We start from the raw sequence: 9,325 nt of genomic DNA, 5'->3' as shown, positions 1-9,325 counted from the left end.
CAGTCTGGACAATTAAATATCTTTTCTAATGTTCGTAGAAATAATCATTGTTTCATGTCATGGAATTATGTGATGTTAGGTCTGTAGGTATCTTAGGAACTTTCTGATCTGTATCCAATGTAGAAACTGAAGTCTGTTAAGGTTAAGCGATTATTGCTGCCTACATCTTATTGCTGGTAGGACTGAATCTCAGTTTCCCCCCCTTAGACTGGTTTCATCATACTGTAACATTCCCAATTCTTCTAATGGGACTTTCTCAACCCACCAGAGGTATGAACAATGACACGAGACTTTTATTATACTTAGAGCTTAGGCCCTTTGCTAGGGCAGCCAGCTCATCTAACTTAACCTGATTATCTGGCCCACAACCACCGCGTGTGTGGCCAGATCTATACCGCTCTACTCTGAAGTCTGTCTGTTCCCTCCGTGTAGGATCTCAATTCTGCTTTCTTCTCCCAGAGTGTCTCCCCCTCCCTCCCTCCTTCCCCTCAAGTTCCCACCCCCTACTTCCTGCCCAGCTATTGGCCGTCAGATCTTCATTACAACCAATCAGCAGTGAGACAATCTCTGATCCAATTCCAGATTGCCTCTAGGCATAGAGGGCTGTCTCACTTTCAAGTTAACAGAGCAGGTGTGGAAGGACAATTATTCACAAACGTAAGGCCAGTGATGGACCACAGAAATGATAATCCCAATATCCTACCAGTACTTAGTTCTGTGCCACACAGAAATAACAATTGAAAACACACAGTGGGGCAGTGTAAAAAAGGCTACCCCAACATTTACTGAACATTTTTATTAAAATTTATATCTTTGTGTGTGTGGTTGATGAGAAATAGGAAATGGGTCATACTCAATCGGTCAGAGACAACCTCGAGTGTCAGCCAGTCCTTGTCTTTGTGCCTATTTGGAACAAGGTCTTTTATTTGTTACCTCAGGTCTGTGAGGTAGCAGGTTTGAGAGGGTCCAGAGCTTCTCCTCTGTCCAGCACACATCTCCCAGTGGGAATGCTGGGATTACAGACACAAATTGCCACATCTGGCTTTACATGAGTGTTGGAGATGGGAACACAGATAGTCACACTTGCACAATCAATGCTTACCTACTGGGTCATCTCCCCAGCCTGTCCTTTACTTTAAATGGGTGTACACATTATCTTCTAGTTAGCTCATAGAGTCCTGAGGCTGTGACAACTTGTTTCTCAAAGTGCTGTCCAAACACAAATGTTTATTCCTGGAAGGATTGGTCTATGGTGGCACCTGGCACCCATCTTTGCTGGACTCATGTCCTATCTGTGCAGTTACTTCTACTCCTTCCTTGAACACCTCGGATCTGGTCTTGTTGTCTTTCTCTTCTCTGTCATTTGTCATGACTTCAGCAAGTGCTAAGGGAGCCCATAGACATTTTGCCCACTCCGATTCCTGACGTTCTCACCTCTGCTGTTCCTTTTTCTCCAATCCTCCCTGGCTATCCACTCCCATGCTCTTTCTTATGGCACAACCAGAAATCCTCCCCTAAAGCACTTCATTAGAATGAGTATAATGAGTATATTTATTTATTCTTATGATCCCCTCCCCAACCATCCTGTGGTCCCACTGGGACCTGGATCTTTGCATCAATTTTCCCAGACCTCCTTTCTCCACTTCCTCCTCCATCCAGCCTACAGCCATCACTCCCTTCTGTCCACCCTCAAAGCCCTTACCAGCATCTTCCTCTACCATGTGTGCCAGCAAAATCATTGATCCTGGGGCAGGAGGTATGCCTCAGTGGTAAGACCTGAATTTGGTCCATGCACTCCTGTCAGACAGACAGCTGCCTGCCATTCCAGCTCCATGGGTATCCAGCACCCTCTCTGCTCTCCTCAGCACTGCACTATTTCCCTGCGGTCCTTTGAAGTAAGAGTTCCTGGGTTAGTTCTCTGTTTTCCCTCTGTCCACTTGTTCCTCATTCTCTTCTAGCTTGCTCCGTCTCTCACTTGTAATATTTTCCCCAATACTAAACAGTTGCCATCAATCTCTGTGGCTCGAGTCAGTGGCTGAGTCTTGCTTCCTTTCTGGGGTACTGGGGATTGAACCCAGGGCCTTCTGCTTGCTCAGCGTGCACTCCACCACGAGTTGCATTCTCAGCTCACTTTTCTTTTTTGTTGAGAGCCTTAGCAGTACTCTTCTAGTGATCATTCTTTTCTTTCCTCCCCTTTATTTTTATTTCCACACATCCCCTGTTTCTTGAGGCAGGGCCTCTCTTGCTACAGCCCATATCTTTCTGGATCAGCCTTAAGGTGCTGAGATTGAAGGCCTGCACTACCATTTCTAGGTTGTTCCTTCTTTCTTGAAATACACCCTTTTAAGTCCTCCGTCTCCCCTATTCCACATATTCCCTTGCTGGCTTTTCTCTGTATTGAGAACATATTCCACCCACCTTCTTTATCTCAATAATATTTTCTGTTATGTAAGTTGACTTTTGAGATATTAAATTCACCTTGCATTCCCTCAATGAACCCTACTTGGTCACAGCACATGGTTGCTTTGGGTTGCTGATTTCAGTCTGATAATATTCGGAAGATGCTTTCCACATCTTTACTCTCGACAAGTATTGGTGCATAATAAATTATCTTGTTACATTCTCTGGCTTGGATAGCGAGGCAATCCTAGTCTCATAAAATACGTTGGGAAATGTCCCATTTTCTGAAATAGTTTATGGAGAATCGTCATTATTTCTTTTTAAAATATTTTACAGATTTTTACCAGTAAAGCCATCTGGTGTTGGCTTTTCTTCATAAGAAGATTTTGAATCATTAATTGTTGTCTTTTCTCCTTATAAACTTACTCAAATATTTGGATTCTTCTTGTGCATATGTAGCAATTTACACAATTCTATAAATTTGTCTGTTTCATTCAAATTGGTCAATTTGTTACCATTAATCTGTTCATAATATCACTCTGTAATACTTTTAAGGTATGTAGAGTTGATAGCAATATTCCCCTGTTCATTCTTGATTTTAATGATTGGTGCCATTTCTCTTTGCTGTTTTGTTGTTGTTGTTGTTGTAGGGTTTTTTTGTTTTTGTTTTGTTTTTGGTCTAGTGAGCTGCATTGCACACACACATTTGGAGTTTAATTTTATGTATCTGTTTTCTGCTACAGAATGTATCGCTTTGTTTGTTCTCTTTGCTTCTTGGGTTCCTGCACCAGCACTCTGTTTCCTTACAGGAGAGATGTGGGTTCTTGACTTACCACCTCTCTTCTCCTCTGATATAGGAATCCAGGTCACATGCCCCCCAGGCAGTGCTTCAGCTCACTGCCCACGTGTTGAGTTTGTATTCGGCCTAATAATTCCTCCTTGTGACTTCTAACATCGAGGTTACTTAGCTGTGTTTTCAAATTCCCAAATACTTGGTGTTTTCCCAGAGTTCCTTCTCTCACATGCTCTCACTTAATTCCATTGTATTCAGAGGATGTTCTTTATGTAATGTGCTCCTCTTTAGTTTATTGAGATTTATTTTGGGATCTAACATATGGTCTATCCTGGAGGATTTTCTATGTGCTTTTGAGATGATGTGTGAATCTTTGGTGAAGTGTTCTATAAATACCAGCTGGATTGATGGTGCTGTCAGTCCCAGAGTCCTTAACTGTCTGATCAATTGAGAATGGAGTGCTGAAATCACACCTTTTAATACAATTTGATTTTTGTACATTTAAAATCTAAAATACTATATGATAAAATGATACATTATATTATATTGGGGATACACCTATATAATAAAATATAATGAAGAAAACTAACACATCATCATCTCACATCACCTTTTTGTGGCAAGAACAGCATAACACTTCTTTACGAAAAGGTCTGAACACAGTGCATCCTTATTAACTATGGTGCATTTGCAGACACACTCATCTTATGCATTTGATCTTTTGCATGTGCTGACTAACTTCTCCCATTTTCTCCTCCCTGGCTCAGGTGGGCAATGCTTTATCATCGATGTCTGTATGTTTGATTGGGTTTTGTTGTTTGTATGTTTGATTCTAGACTCCTGTGAAAGTGAAATCATCAAATACTTTTCTATGCCTGGCTTCTTTCTTTCAAGTTCATCTATTGCAAAGAGTAGAATCTCCTTCTTAAACTGATGATGGTGGTGGTGGTGGTGGTGGTGACACGACGGTGTGTGTGTGTGTGTGTGTGTGTGTGTGTGTACATGCATGTGGAGGTCAGGGAAATTAAAACTCTTCTTTGATCACTCTGGACCTTATTTCTTGAGATAGGGTCTCTCACTGAACCCAGCACTCACTGATCTGGCTAGTCTGGGATCCTTCTGGGATCATAGGTGTGCCCCATTGTGTCAAGGTTTTTTTACTTTTTAAACTTGAATGCTGCCTTTCTTTGGATTTTTCTGCTGTTAACAGACACCATGACCAAGGCAACTCCTATAAAAACAACATTTAATTGGGGCTGGCTTACAGGTTCAGAGGTTCATCATCAACATGGCAGCATGGCAGCATCCAGGCAGGCATGGTGCAGGAGCTCAGAGTTCTGCATCTTCATCCAAAGGCAAACAGGAAAAGACCAGCTTCCGGGCAGCTAGGGTGAGGGTCTTAAAGCCCATGCCCACAGTGACACACCTACTCCAACAAGGCTACACCTCCAAATAGTGCCACTCCCTGGGCCAAAACATTCAAGCCACTGCAAATGCTTAGGAGCCTGAACTCGTCATCCTCTTCCCCAGAAAGTAAGTCACTAACAGTCATCTTTCCAGCCATCTTACTGATTAAAACAAAGACAACAAAAACAGTTACATTGTGGCTTATCTGAATTCTTTTTAAATTTAGACATTAGCTATTCACCAGATACAGAGTTTGCCTATTTTCCCAGTCCACTGGTCATGTTTTGTTGGTTGTTTTCTTTAGCATGAAGAAACTTTTCAGTTGGGTGCAGTTCCATTTATTTCTGCTTTTGCATTTATTTCATTTTGTAGAATGAACTTTTGGGTGGGGAGTCCACATTACTGCCAGGACCAAGGTGTTCCTCTTGCTTTCACCTAACGGTTTATGTCTTTGAGTCTTCTCCATTTTGAGTTGATTTTATATTTAGTATAAGACAGGGGGCCAATTACATTAATTTGGATATGGAAACACACTTTCCTATTACTTACTGAGGTCATCTGTTCCTAGTGTCCTAAGAGTATCAAGAGTCAAATGTATCAAGAATAAGCTGGTCATGTATCTTTAGATTTACTTCTGAGTTCTTTACTGTGTTCCACAGGCCTGAAGCTGTCTTTATGCTAATGCCATACAGCTTTGGTTACGATAGCTTTATAATATAACTTTAAATGATAATTCTCTTCTTCAGAACCACACTGACTATTTAAGATTCTTTTGGTACCATAAAAATTTATGGTTTCAAAGACAATCTCTGATGTGTCCTGGAATTTTGATAAGGATTGCACTGAATCTGTCTATTGCTTGGGGTACCATGGAAGTTTTTGACAATATTTATGTGAACTATGAACACAAGCTTTCCATTTATTTGTGCCTTTAGTTATTGTGTCTTAATTCAACATTTAATAATTTGTAGTGTACAACTCTTTTATTCCCTTGGTCAAATTTATTCTATAGGATTAATTTATGTTTAATTATGTGTAGGTGTGTATGTCTCTGCATGTAGGTATGTACAAGTGCCAGTTGGAGTTACGGAAAGTTATTAGCCAACCTGCCTGATATGGGTGCTGGGAAATGAACTTGGGTCCTCTGAAAGAGGAGGAAGTGAGCTTAACATTGGAGCCATCTTTCCAGCCTCCCTGGATACACTGACCCTATCATAAGTGAGATTGTCTTATTATGAAATCCCTCTCACTACTCATTTGTGTGTGTGTGTGTGTGTGTGTGTGTGTGTGTGTGTGTGTGTGTGAGAGAGAGAGAGAGAGAGAGAGAGAGAGAGAGAGAGAGAGAGAGAGGTCAGTACAAGGCATCCAGTGTCATCTTCCCCTACTCTGTACTCTGTACCTGTTTTTTGTTTGTTTGTTTGTTTCTGTAATTGTCTCCCTGAACCTGTGGCTTTTTTGTTTTCTGGCTAGGCTAGAAGGCAGCAAGCCCCACCATCCTCCTGTCTCCTCTGTCTACCTCCTTGAAGTTGAGGTTCTAGGCATGCCTTGTCAGGAGCCATTTTGCCTGCTTCTCTGAAGGTCTGCCTGCCAGAGTCAAGGTGGGTCAGGTGGCCTGCTGAAGCATGGAGGGGTTAGAGGAGATACAATTGAGGCTCAAGGTGAGGGGCTGAAAGTTCTGTTCACCTTGGTGGAAGGAACAGGGAAGCCTCTGGGTAAGAACAGACATCATGTGTGTATTTCAACAATTGTTTCTGTTAGCTTGTGGCTTCTCACAGTACTGTGGGGTATAAAAAGTCTATGAAAAATAAATTCAGGGCTGCTGCAGTACTCACTGGCAGTCCTCCCAAATCTATCTTGTCTTTTTATCTTTTTTCCTACCTTTCCTATAGTCATCGTCATTCTGCCCTCAGAGACTGTTCAACTTGTGCTGGCAGGCTCCTTGCGTGGGTGGCACCTATTGTGGGGCTCTGAGAGTTGCGGATCAAGTGAAGGACACTACAGAAAAAGGGAGTCAGGCATGATGGCACATGTCTGTACTCCTAGCTACTCCAGAGGCTGAGACAATAGGATCACTTGAGTTTAGGAGTTCTGGGTTGTAGTGTGCTAGGACGATCTGGTGTCCGAACTAAGTTCTGCATCAATATTGTAACCTCCTGGGAACAGAGAGGTGAAGAGGATGGGGGAGTAGCGAGTTGGGGGGTGTGGTGGGGTCGACCACCAGCTTGTTTAAGGAGGTGTGTGTTGTTGTAAAAATATAAAAATAAAAATGCTGTCTTTTACCCGCTCTAGGTCCGGCACCGCAGTGCCCCCAAGATATCTGGTAGATATCTTGCACACATCCCAATTCCGTGGTGGCCCAGTGTCTCTAGCCTCAGCACACTTTCTTACACTTAAATCGCTACATGAAAGAACACACAACACAATAACTTCTGATCCAATTCATAAGATATCATTGCCCACCTAAACATACAAAGCCCTGTACACACCATAAGAACATTCATAACAACCTGTAAAGGTACAGCGTGGACTCTTAACATCAGCCTCCATGTTCTCTCTCAGCAGTGGCTTCTCTGCCTCTTCCTCCTTTCCGTTCCAGTCTCCTCCCCTTCCCTCAAACTTTTCTCCCGCTCATCCTTCCTTCTCGTCCAATGACAGGCCTCATTCTATCTTATACCTGTCTCACCTGTGACATCATCCCACAGGCGTGAACTGGCCTAGGTCTGAAACAACAGGTCAAACTCCTGTGCACCTGTGAATAGCCACTTAACTCCAACCTGGGCAACTTTGCAAGATCTGTAGCAGATCTTGCTCTGCGATCTCTTTATCTCCTTCCTTATTATCTTCTGACAAGCTGGCTTATAGTGCAGCTGCCTCTGTTCCTTTAGATCTGTGAAGCTCCTTTAATTCATATTGCATTTTTCTACTTTGCATAGTTGAGAAATCATATATTTTTGAACTCATGTTTTCAGAGTTTTCCCCCACAGCCTTAAGGGCTGTTCTGAAGGTCTTACAATTTTGTTTATAATTTTGCTGAGACATAGACACATTCTCAACTCCTGGACTCATGCTGTATCTAATTATGGTGGAGTCATTAACCTTGGCAGGGAGAACATTTCCTAAAGGAAGTAACATGAATACTATTTTTTATACAAAAACTATTACTTAAGCCCACAGCAACCATTGACATTTATGGAGGTCCACACCCCGCTGGCTCTGTTCTAGGGGTAGGAACCATGCTACAACTTCTCTGCCATGGCCCAGCTGGACTAGGCATACCCATAGCTACTATTTTTTTTTAAGTTGAGTTGGAATGTGAATGTATACAATGTCATGTTTTATAGATAGGCATAACTCACTAATATTTATGGTTAGGGTTAGACTAATTATATACTTGGACTTTTTTCCATAACCAAACTAAATATTTGTCATGATGTTAATTTGCCCCCACCCTGCCCTATTCCAGGGTTCTCTGTCTCTTTTTCTCCATCACCTTGTTTTATTACTTAAGTTTTTAGATCATGTTTGTCCTTTATGGGTTTGGAAGTTACGTATTTTATTTCCTTAATTTCGGTATCTCCAAATGTTATACATTCATGTCAATAACAATTTATTATATTCAAGACTGACATACATTTTAAATATTCCTTCTATTGTAGGATAACTTCCTGGTTAAAAATCCTGCCTCCTTGGATTCAGCATTCAGAATTCTCATTTTCTGCTTCTCTTGCAGCTAGCATTAGGCCTATGGTACAGGTCTTGGAAACCAGACAGACTAGTGGAAATGTGAAAAATGAGTGTGCACAAGCTTTGCGCACAGCAACCATTTTGATCCATCAAAAGGTTAGGTTTCTGGCAGACAATTATCACTGATGTTGAAAGCAAAGGAAAATGAAGCTAAGTTGAGCTCTGGGTAAACTGGTTTTTTTAGACAGATAAACTAGTTTTTCAGTTATGGAGTCACAGTATGGTGTTTCAGAGACCTTTTTCCTCATCTGCAGTATTGCTGATATGTCTGCTGACAAGTGGACTGCCATTCCTTTTAGGTATGTCTGACTTCCTTCAGTGTGAAGTTTTACATCTTTGTATTCTGCTTGGTTTTCTAGACATTGCCTACTACCTACAGGCTTCATTTTTAAGTTTATTCCTATTGAGACTCCATTTCTTCTTTAATTCATGGTGTTCTTCGAGTCTGAAAAACTCTGGCATTATCTTTATGTGCATGACTGTCCATTCAGTCTCTACTTTCTGAACCCCTTTAGATAAACACCTGGCTCTTGTCATGTCTCCTGTGGCTCTGAACTCCCCTCTGCTGCTTTGACAGTCTATTATTTGCATCTTATTGATAGTTCTAATTCTTTAGAAAAATCATTTTATGCAGTAGGGATTATCTGGCTCAAAAGAACCCCTCACAGCTGTCTATTTCCTACCACAAAGGCTGCTTTTCTGGTTTTTAAGTGCATTATGCCATTAGGTCCTGCCAGGGTAAGGTGGGTGAACCTGAGCACAGTTAGCCCCTTTAGGTAGCAATATGGAAAGGCCAATGAAAATTACACTAGGTCAGGGATATAAGAAGACTTAAGTGCCTAACATGTAGTAGATTAGGAAATAAAACCTTGTGTGGTGCTTAGCTTTCAGTAACTTCTTTGGTGATCTTATCTGTGCTATTTATTTTGGACACAAGTTTTGATGGCGACTACATCAGTTCTCAGACTTGGCAGTAGTGAA

The sequence above is a fragment of the Rattus norvegicus genome, chromosome 16 (genome assembly GCF_036323735.1).
Source record: "Rattus norvegicus strain BN/NHsdMcwi chromosome 16, GRCr8, whole genome shotgun sequence".
Taxonomy (NCBI): Eukaryota; Metazoa; Chordata; class Mammalia; order Rodentia; family Muridae; genus Rattus; species Rattus norvegicus.
Note: the sequence above shows the minus strand (reverse complement) of the source record.